Below are 8977 nucleotides of genomic sequence, written 5' to 3'. Positions count from 1 at the left end.
CATGGCTTCTTATTCTCAATGTCCTTTCTTATCCCCCAAATAAATGCTATAAAGAAGTCTGGGGGAAAAAAATCTCTGAAAAAATTTAACAGAAGAGCTTGGTCATTTTGTCAGCATTAGAGAGTGATTTTTGCAATTAAATTCCACAAAGTGTGTGGCATTTGTCATGACATATTAAATCAAATTTTCTATGACTTTTGCTTGGAAATGGGAAAGTGAAATTATCCATTGTAATGATGTAAATTTTAAGTCTTGAATCCTTTCCACATAAAATTGAACAATTTATTCCCATTGAATTTTGGCTTATTAATTGTTATAGGTAGAGAGAAAATTATTACTCTATATTGATCTTATTTCTCTTTTCTATAATATTATGTGTAACATTCCTGAAAATAAGTACAAACAGAGGTGATAACAACCCATCTCACGGCCAAATGTTGCAATGGTCAAAGAATGGCCACTCTATGTTCAGAGCAGTTGTCACTCATAGTATTCTGCCCATGGTAATTATAATCCCACAGTTCTTGCATATACTATTTGCCAATGTTCTAAGCACTTAGATGTTTCAAATCTTTACAATTCCATCAAGTAAGTACAATTATCATTTGTATTGTTGTCACAAGGAATGGAAAAAATAATAAATTAGGTTATTATTAAAGTAGTGATTCTAAATTAGGACAGACTGGCATTGTGTGCCTGATGTGAGTACACATGTAAGTCTCCAAAATGAGATATTTTTTGTGTCACAACTATAGGGAAGGGAGTACCACAAGCATCTAGTGGGTAGAAACTAGGGATATTGCTCAGCATCCTCTAACACACAGGACAGCTCCCACAACAAATAATTGTTTATTCTGAAGTGTAATTGATGTTAAAATTGAGAAACTCTGGCTCTAGAACCTTTGCCTTCCACAATATCTAATTTAGAAGGACCAAGACTCCTCCTGAAAGCGACTTGATGTATAAATTTGGCAGCTGCTAGGTAACTCCTCAATATATCTCTTAAGTAGAAAAGGTTTCTTGTATTTGTTAGACCGGGTGCAATACTAGGCTGCTTTCTTTTCTATAACATTCCAGTTTTCACAACTGTAGAAATTAACCAAATATTAAGATTTTATGAGTTTGGAAGGTCAGCTTCTATCTTCTTTCTGATTTATTTTATGGAAAAGAACAATGAGGTTGTGATGATCAAAGATTTTAGCTAAAACCTTTTTCCCCTCAAACTTCAAAAACTTTCAGCTGATAGCATATCTAGTCAGTAGGTGTATGGAACGAAATGCTTATGCTAAGACTTTACCCATTTATTTTCCTTTTTGTATATATATCTGACAAACTGAACTTATAAAAATCCTTTGTATACATTTGTCTCACCCTATGGCTCTCACTTATAATAATCACCAATTTATTCTCTGAATCTATGAGTTTTATGTGTATGAGACAGAGAGCACAGTATGTGTCCTTCTTTGATTCATTTCACTTAGCACAATGCCCTCAACGTCCATTCATGTTGTTAGAAATGGAAAGATTTCATTCTCTTTGTGGCTGAGTAATATTTTAACTACTAAATATCTGAGTTAGTGCGATACTGCTTTCCACAGTAGCTAAATCCATTTATATTCCGACAGTGCAAGAGGGTTCCCCCTCTTATCCACATTGTTACCAACAGTTATTTCTTGTCTTTTTGATAATACCCATTCTAGCAGGTATGAGGTGATATATCATTGTAATTTTGATTTGGATTTTCCTGATGGCGTAATGATGTTGAGCCATCTGTGTTTCATCTTTGAAAGAATGTGTATTCAGCTCTTATGCCCATTATTAAATCAGATTTTTTTTGGCTACTGAATTTTATGGGTACTTTATGTATTTTGGTTATTAGACCTTATCAGATTCATCATTTGTAAATATTTTCTCCCATTCAGTAGGTTGCCTTTACATTTTGTGGATGGTTTTCATTGCTGTGCAAAACTATTTAGTATGATGTAATCCCACTTATTTTAATTTCAGGACAATATCCCCGATGAACATATGTGCAAAAATCCTCTACAAGATATTAGCATTCCATCCAAAAACAGAATACCCATTCTTTACGTGCTCATGGAACATTCTCCAGGATTGAGCACATGCTGGGGTACAAAGTGAGCCTAGGTACATTTAAGGAAATTGAAATCACGTCAAGCATATTTTCCAACCAGAACACTATGAGATTAGAAATCAACTATAAAAAAAGGTAAAAAAAAAAAAAAACACAAACACATGTAAGTTAAGTTTAATATGCTATTAAATAACCAACGGATCACTGAAAGTAAAAAAATAACCAAAGGTAAATGAAAATGAAAGCGCAAGAATCCAAAACCTATGGGACACAGCAAAAGCAGCTCTAAGAGGAGAGTTTATAGTAGTAAAATCTTAACTCAGCCAACAAGAAAAATCTCAAACAACCTAGCCTTACACCTAAAAAAAAACTAGAAAAAGACAAACAAAACCCAAAGTTAGTAGAAGAAAATAAGTCATAAAGATCAGAGGAGAAATATATAAACAAACAACTGAAAAGATTCATGAAACTAAAAGCTTGTTATTTGAAAAGATAAACAAAATTGATAATCCTTTAGCCAGACTCATCAAGAAAAGAAGAAGAAGGCTCAAACTAATAAAATTGGAAATGAAAAAGAAGTTACAATGGATACTGCAGAAATACAAAAGATCATGGGAGACCACTATATGCAACCATATGCCAATAAAATGGACAACCTGAATGAAATTGACAAATTCTTAGAAAGGTGTAGTCTCCCAAGATTGAACCAGGAAGAAAGAGAAAATAGGAACAGACCAGTCGCAAGTACTGAAATTGAAACTATGATTAAAAAACTTCCAACAGAAGTCCAGGACCTGATGCTTCACAGGTGAATTCTATCAAACATTTAAGAAGACTGAACATCTATCCTTCTCAAACTCTTCTAAAAACTGCAGAGGGAGGAATACTCCCAAACTCATTCTATGAAGCCACCATCACCCTGATACCAAAATGAGACAAAGATATCACAAGGGGAAAAAAAAGGCCAATATTATAGATTACCATAGACATAAAAATCCTCAACAAAATACTAGCAAACTGAGTCCAACAATACATTAAAATGATAATACAACATGAACAAGCAGGATTTATACCAGAGATGCAAGGATTTTTTGATATCCACAAATCGATCATTGTGATACACTATTATCAACAAATTAATGAATTCAAAACCATATGACCATCTCAGTATATGCAGAAAAATCTTTTGACAATATTCTTCACTCATTTATGGTAAAAAAAAAAAAATGCTCCAGAAAGTGGGTATAGAGGCAATATACCTCAACATAATAAAAATCATATATGACAGACCTAGAGCTAACATCATATTCAGTGCTGAAAAGCTGAAAGATTAACAAATTCAGTAAAGTTGCTGGATACAAAATCAATACACAAAAATCTATTGAGTTTCTACACACTAACAGACCCTCAGAAGCAAAAATAAAGAAAACAATTCCATTTATAATTGCATCAAAAAGAATAAAAAAATACCTAGGAATAAATTTAAGCAGGTGAAAGATCTATTACTTAAAGAAACTGAGGAAAGTACAGATGAATGGAAAGATATTCCATGAATATCTTGAAAGAATTGGAAAAATAAATATTATTAAGATTGACAACCCCCAACACAAAGAAATCGACAGGTTCCATGCAATCTCACTGAAAATTCCAATGGCATTTTTCAAGGCAATTGAACAAATAATCCTAAAATTTGTGTGGAACCATAAATTGAAGCTTTTGAACTGTGGTGTTGGAGAAGACTCTTGAGAGTCCCTTAGACTGCAAGGAGATCCAAACAGTCCATCCTAAAGGAAATCAATCCTGGGTGTTCATTGGAAGGACTGATGTTGAAGCTGAAATTCCAGTACTTTGGCCACCTGATGTGAAGAGCTGACTCATTTGAAAAGACCCTGATGCTGGGAAAGATTGAGGGTGGGAGGAGAAGGGGACAATAGAGGATGAGATGGCTGGATGGCATCACCGACTCAATGGTCATGGGTTTGAGTGGACTCCGGGAGTTGGTGATGGACAGGGAGGCCTGGTGTGCTGTGGTTCATGGGGTTGCAAAGAGTCGGACACGACTGAGCGACTGAACTGAACTGAACAAAAAACCCCAAATAGTCAAACCAATCTTAATAATCACAAAGCTGGATGTATCATGCTCCCTGATTTCAAACTATACTATCGTGCTAGAGCAATTAATACAGTGTGGTACTGGCATATAAACAGATATATAGATTAATAAAACAGAATAGAGAGCCAAGAAATGAATCCATACTTATGTGGTCAGTTTACAATGGAGGAGCCGAGAATATGCAATGGGAGAAGGACAGTCTCTTCAATAAGTGATTCTGGGAAAATTGTGCAGTCATATGTGAAAGAATAAAACACCACTCTCTTTAACCACACAACAATAACTCAAAATGGATTAAAGACTTGAATGTAACACCTGAAACCATAAAACTGAAAGAAAACAGGTAGTAAGCTTCTTGACATAGGCCTTGGTGGTGGTTTTTGAATCTGGCAACAAAAGCAGAAATAAATGAGACTACATCATAATAAAACTATTATTATGTAGGTACTTCTTCAAATGTTTCCACAGATTGGCACAGTCATGAGACAGTTTGCTTTCTCTAACCCAGTCTTTGTATAGTGTTAGCTCACAGCAGGAAGAGAAAAATGTTCATATCTTAGGTTGTACTTCTGGTAAAAGATGAATTGTATTATGGTATAGCAAAAGGTTTCTAAGTATCAATTTTTCATAAACAGTACATTTTGTTCTTCATTATACCTTAGATTAGCTATTTCCTACTGGAAGCATGTCTATTTTAAGCAACTGGTGAAAATAAAAATCCTAGAACAATGTAAGTAATAAGTTATTTTCCTCATTCTTTTTTGTTTCTATAGAAATGCTTTTAGTGTGGGAGTGTTGTAGATACAGTGTTGTTGAAGGTCACAAAACATACATATCACACTTGGCAATAAACAAGAGAGACGATAGGTTAGCTGATGGCTCAGATCTCTGAGAGGGAAAATGCAATAATATGACGCTGCACAGAGCTATACCCTTTCCATTGTTTTTGAGTTTGTACCCAGTTCAGAATAAACTGAATTTAAGGATTAGTCCTCTTTGGGACTAAGGGTCATCTTAGCCTAAGTGATCACCGTATCATTTAACTACTTGGAGTGGTACAGTGATTCAAGAGAGCTCTAAGCAAGCAAAGACTAAAAAAAACTAAGAAAGACAATTTCCTCTCATGAAACTAGAAAATGCTAGTTGTACTGCTGTACCTGGTCCCTTAATTCCTCTTAAGACTTATTGTCCTTTCATTTTCTGGGTTACCTGCTATGTTTTTCACATTATTTTTTTTTCCCTCTTGTGATATTACGTTTTCTCCTCTGTAATGTTGCTTCAAGCAGATCTAACTCAAGAAAGGAAAACTGAAAATGATATCTGATTAATTGCTCAGTCATGTCAGACTCTTTGCAACCCCATGGACTGTAGCCTGCCAGGCTCCTCTGTCCATGGGGATTTTCCACGCAAAAATACTGGAGTGCATTGCCATGCTCTCCTCCAGGGGATCTTTACAACCCAGGGATCAAACCCAGGTCTCCTGTCTTGCACAGGGATTCTTTACTGACCAGGGAAACCCCCGAAATGATATAATTCACTAATGCTCAACATATTATTACCTTGAGTTTAATTTGTCTAGAGTATATCATCATAGGTTGGAGATCTCATCAACACAAAATGATGGAGAGGAAACATTTTCTTCTAGAATCTTAGGAATTAGCATTACTATGTCTTTTTTTAAAATCACTTTTTACACTGTGTAGAAAAGAAAACCTTAAAACTTTTCTAAATATTATTTGCAAATTAAAGAGAACATTATCGAGACACTCATTTAGACACTCCATTGAGATTATTCTGATTCAGCCTAACTTTTGTGTGTATGTGGATAGAGCTGAAAAAATATTCAGTCCAACTTCAATACTTGTGGCAATTATAAAGTTCAGTGAACCAGACTCTAACTCAGAGAGAAATAGTCTGGCTCAGGGACGTCTATAATCCTATGAATTTTAATGCATGGAGAATCTGGTCCTAGATTCTCCAATACTGGCTATCATTTATGATCGCTATGAGAAAGGTGAGTTGAATTGTCTGAATATGTTTCTTCCCTTATTGAATTATACAAATTAGTGGCTCTTGGAATGGCAGGAATCATTCAGCATAATTAGACGTTGGTATACTTTCTACCTATATGCCTCCTGCATTTCATTGAACTAAAATTATAGTAAATATGCCCATTGAAGTATGTCATTGGAAACTGGACAGAAGCATATTAAAGTTAATATTTCTATGTACTTTAGAAACGTTAAAAAGTTTTGTCATAATAAATTGACTCCTTTGTGTCTGAAGGATAAATAATAATAATAATCATGTTTAAATAGTGTCTTTACTTAATTCTATCAAAAATCACACAGGCCACACAACAAAACTAATAAGCTTACAAATACTGTTAGAAATAAAAGAGCGTGCATTGTTTCATCATAAAAAAGAGAAAATGTCTTGTACATAACAGCATTCTACATATTATCAGGTAGTTAATATGACATGATTTAACCAACTTCCACTTCTACTAGCAATATCTGGCAGTGATATGAGTGTGATATAAGAGGATAATGAATATACTATACAAAATACTCAAAGGATGGCCTAATGGTTCCTTAATTAACATCTAAAATATGCTTCTTCAAATAATAAGGAAACTTCCTTTAGCTTACATTCTACCAATTTGATATAAAGCAGCTATCCTGTTGATTGGGGTTTCCTGGAAATACTTAGTAATCCAATAGATACCCTGAAATCCCTTAGACTATAAAAGAATCCAAGGGTTTATCAGCATATTTTTGCCTGACCAAGAACTCCCAAAATGCCTCCACAATCAGTGGTCCAAGTGGTCTGAAAAACCTGTTTTTTGTTTTTATTTCTGAAACAAAAACTATAAAACTGCTGTTTTATTTTGTTTTTATTTTTTTATTTATTTTTTTATTAGTTGGAGGCTAATTACTTCACAACATTTCAGTGGGTTTTGTCATATATTGATATGAATCAGCCATAGAGTTACACGTATTCCCCATCCCGATCCCCCCTCCCACCTCCCTCTCCACCCAATTCCTCTCGTTCTTCCCAGTGCACCAGGCCCGAGCTCTTGTCTCATGTATCCCACCTGGGCTGGTGATCTGTTTCACCATAGATAATATACATGCTGTTCTTTCGAAACATCCTACCCTCGCCTTCTCCCACAGAGTTCAAAAGTCTGTTCTGTACTTCTGTGTCTCTTTTTCTGTTTTGCATATAGGGTTATCGTTACCATCTTTCTAAATTCCACATATATGTGTTAGTATGCTGTAATGTTCTTTATCTTCTGGCTTACTTCACTCTGTATAATGGGCTCCAGTTTCATCCATCTCATTAGAACTGATTCAAATGAATTCTTTTTAACAGCTGAGTAATATTCCATGGTGTATATGTACCATAGCTTCCTTATACATTCATCTGCTGATGGGCATCTAGGTTGCTTCCATGTCCTGGCTATTATAAACAGTGCTGCGATGAACATTGGGGTGCACGTGTCTCTTTCAGATCTGGTTTCCTCGGTGTGTATGCCCAGAAGTGGTATTGCTGGGTCATATGGCAGTTCTATTTCCAGTTTTTAAAGAAATCTCCACACTGTTTTCCATAGTGGCTGTACTACTTTGCATTCCCACCAACAGTGTAAGAGGGTTCCCTTTCTCCACACCCACTCCAGCATTTAATGCTTGTAGACTTTTGGATAGCAGCCATCCTGACTGGCGTGTAATGGTATCTCATTATGGTTTTGATTTGCATTTCTCTAATAATGAGTGATGTTGAGCATCTTTTCATGTGTTTGTTAGCCATCTGTATGTCTTCTTTGGAGAAATGTCTGTTTAGTTCTTTGGCCCATTTTTTGATTGGGTCATTTATTTTTCTGGAATTGAGCTTCAGGAGTTGCTTGTATATTTTTGAGATTAATCCTTTGCCTGTTTCTTCATTTGCTATTATTTTCTCCCAATCTGAGGTCTGTCTTTTCACCTTACTTATAGTTTCCTTTGTAGTGCAGAAGCTTTTAAATTTCATTAGGTGCCATTTGTTTAGTTTTGCTTTTATTTCCAATATTCTGGGAGGTGGATCATAGAGGATCTTGCTGTGATTTATGTCGGAGAGTGTTTTACCTATGTTCTCCTCTAGGAGCTTTATAGTTTCTGGTCTTATATTTAGACCTTTAATCCATTTTGAGTTTATTTTTGTGTACGGTGTTAGAACACCGTACACAAAGTTTCATTCTTTTACAAGTGGTTGACCAGTTTTCCCAGCACCACTTGTTAAAGAGGTTTTCTTTTTTCCATTGTATATCCTTGCCTCCTTTGTCAAAGATAAGGTGTCCATAGGTTCATGGATTTATCTCTGGGCTTTCTATTCTGTTCCATTGATCTATATTTCTGTCTTTGTACCAGTACCATACTGTCTTGATGACTGTGGGTTAGCAGTAGAGTCTGAAGTCAGGCAGGTTGATTCCTCCAGTTCCATTCTTCTTTCTCAAGATTACTTTGGCTATTTGAGGTTTTTTGTGTTTCCATACAAATTGTGAAATTATTTATTCTAGTTCTGTGAAAAATACCGTTGGCAGCTTGATAGGGATTGCATTGAATCTATAGATTGCTTTGGTAGAATAGCCATTTTGACAGTATTGATTCTTCCAATCCGTGAACACGGTATGTTTCTCCATCTGTTTGTGTCCTCTTTGATTTCTTTCATCAGTGTTTTATAGTTTTCTACGTATAGGTCTTTTGTTTCTTTAGGTAGATATACTCCTAATT

The sequence above is a fragment of the Muntiacus reevesi genome, chromosome 11 (genome assembly GCF_963930625.1).
Source record: "Muntiacus reevesi chromosome 11, mMunRee1.1, whole genome shotgun sequence".
Lineage (NCBI taxonomy): Eukaryota > Metazoa > Chordata > Mammalia > Artiodactyla > Cervidae > Muntiacus > Muntiacus reevesi.
This window is presented reverse-complemented; position numbering follows the sequence as displayed.